The sequence below is a fragment of the Cynoglossus semilaevis genome, chromosome 19, assembly GCF_000523025.1.
Source record: "Cynoglossus semilaevis isolate Cse_v1.0 chromosome 19, Cse_v1.0, whole genome shotgun sequence".
Taxonomy (NCBI): domain Eukaryota; kingdom Metazoa; phylum Chordata; class Actinopteri; order Pleuronectiformes; family Cynoglossidae; genus Cynoglossus; species Cynoglossus semilaevis.
Genome location: NC_024325.1, coordinates 13,729,634 through 13,730,709, shown reverse-complemented (window position 1 = coordinate 13,730,709; position 1,076 = coordinate 13,729,634). Strand labels below are relative to the sequence as shown.

Here is a 1,076-nt window from a genome sequence, read left to right as displayed (position 1 = left end):
ATATGTCTCTGCTCTAATGACATTGGAGCGTTTTTAAGCTGGGTAAAGCCCGGAGCCAAATGCTATTTGTATCGCCCCCAGACCGGCCCCTCCCAGTGGCCGTCACTCAGTCAGGGATTTAATCCTAATCTAATGACTTCATTGGCTGCCGGGGAACCGCTGCGTTCAGGGTGTTTCCGTCAACTTTCCAACAACCTGAAGTGTTTCTGGTCCCCGGAGCTGGAACCTGATCCCGGCGGCGGCGGCGGGGCAGGAGTTTGTGGACGCAGATCGTAAACGATGCTGAAAGTGGTTTTACTCCCGACGGCGTTCCACAGATTAGGTTTCATGAATGGAGATTGTGCTTCGATCCTGCAGAGACGAGTGTCATTGACTGTAGCGGCCGCTGCTGGAATCCTCCTGCAGCGTGGAACTTAATCCAGCTCAGTGTGTCCCAGGTGCTCCAAGGTCTGCTGGCCCTTTTTAAGCTGTGCTTTATCAGGCNGAGGGTCTAAACTTGGCATTCCTCCTCACTGCTTCACTGCTTCACTGCTCTGTTTCGTCCCTCACACGGTTCTGTCACTGCGTGAAGTGTGTAGAGTGGACACACACACACGTCCTCCTCACGTCTGATTGGTTGATGAACCACAGAACCATCTGATCAAAGTCTTCTTTGAGGATGAAACACCAACACGTGTGTGTGTTGCTGATGATCAAGGCTGAAACAGCCTTGATCATCAGCAACATCCACTGTTGTTTTGATGTTTTGTTGACACCAGGTGACACCAGGTGTCACCTGGTGTCACCTGGTGTCACCTGGTGTCACCTGGTCCTCCTTCAGCCCCCAAACAACCAACGGCTCCAACAGAACCTGAACCCAATCCTCCCCAAACCGAGTCCTGACTCTGACCAGCGACGACGTCCACCGTCTGTCCCGTCTGTCAACTCCCGTCTGCAGTGACAAAGCAGGGTTGACGGACTGTAAACCCAACACCCTCTCTGCTGGGGGAACCCAAGCCACCCAACCGGGTCTGAACACTTGACCCTGTATGAACACGTGCCACCCCCGGTCCCCGCCCCCCCTGTTCCCCGCCCCC

At 54.5% G+C, this 1,076-nt stretch overlaps 1 protein-coding gene across 1 annotated transcript in view; it reads left to right on the top strand.

Annotated features, from left to right (window-relative positions):
* Positions 1 to 1,076, top strand: part of atp1b2b (ATPase Na+/K+ transporting subunit beta 2b) — a 7,897-nt gene that overhangs the window by 1,194 nt on the left and 5,627 nt on the right. The window lies entirely within an intron of this gene.